Here is a 1,513-nt window from a genome sequence, read left to right as displayed (position 1 = left end):
ATATACCTATGCATATATGTATAATCAAATTGACAATGCAATTATCGTACTTCTTTTACTTAGAAACCGACAGATATTGTTTAAAGAAAATCAACAAGAAAAAAGAAAAAAAAAACACGTGTAAATTAAACACACATGACACACATGAAAAGGTTCTTCTTTTTAAAAAGAAAATAATAAATGACCATTGAGGAAAAATTATCTAGATATGTAGACAAAACAAATGTTTATATTAACAATAGTTAAACTATTAAATTGTAACGATAAAGTATAAATTAAAATTGTTAGATATATCATTTTGTTAATTAGTCAAACGTTTCACACATTTAAAGATAAATTATCTGATCTAAATATTTTCTTCGTGATATATAATATTTAATTTAATTTAAAATATATTAATTATTAAATATTAATAATATAAATATAGAATATTAAATAATTATATTATATATTATTAATAATATAATATAAAATATTATATTAATAAAATATTAATAAGATAATATAAAATATTAAATAATTATATTATATATTATTAATAATATAATATAAAATATTAATTCATTAAATATTAATAATATAATATTTTCTGTGTGATAAAATTTTACTTGTTGAAATGTTTTATAAACATTTTCCTACCTTGAATTAATCGAGGATTCGAGTTTCATGATTTCAAATAAAACGTTCGTCAGATTTCCGAAAAGGTGAGTGGGGGTAGGGGGTAGTAGGGTAGGGGGGTAGAGAAGGAAACGAAAAGAGAAATATTACTACCCCAGAAAAAGGGAGGAACCACTCTACTCGTTGAAATTAAAAATAGTTTTGTGAATCTTGTCGTAGGATATTTGAACGTTGAAACGAGCGTCTCGACGAAAGGCGATCGACTGGTTTAGTCATACGGTGGCCAGCTTATTAGGAGGCACCGTTGCCAGTATGTTTTGTTTTCTTACCGTTTTCTTCGTCGCTATTGGACGCGTCTTACCACTTGTGTATCGAACGAAATCTCGGAACGGTACGATTCTTATTGAAATGAGCCGACTGACTACCTGCTGTTTACACAGAAGACGTTCGAAACCTCTTACAAATTTGCAAATGCATATATATATGTGTGATTCAAATTAAAATAAAAAAATATTTTTGGAAAATACTAGACAAATTTTATATTTTTTAAGCAATATACACTATTGACAATATTATATATATATATTATATAAATTATAATTAAAATAATAAAAGTTATATATATAATAATGAATATAATTAGATAAAAAATCTAAAAAATAAAAAATTTTTAAATATTTTATATATATTATTATATTATAATAATATAAGATAAAATATTAATATAAATTTGATAATAAATATTGTAATGAAAATAATAAAATTAATAATAATTGAAATAAAGAAATAATTTTTTTGTTTGGAAAATAGTAGAATAATTTGATATTCCTTAAGCAATATACACTATCGAAAATATTATATATATATATTATATAAATTATAATTAAAATAATAT

The sequence above is a fragment of the Polistes fuscatus genome, unplaced genomic scaffold (genome assembly GCF_010416935.1).
Source record: "Polistes fuscatus isolate 324 unplaced genomic scaffold, CU_Pfus_HIC Scaffold21, whole genome shotgun sequence".
NCBI lineage: Eukaryota > Metazoa > Arthropoda > Insecta > Hymenoptera > Vespidae > Polistes > Polistes fuscatus.
The sequence above is the reverse complement of the archived record's forward strand: the minus strand, read 5'-3'. Positions refer to the sequence as shown.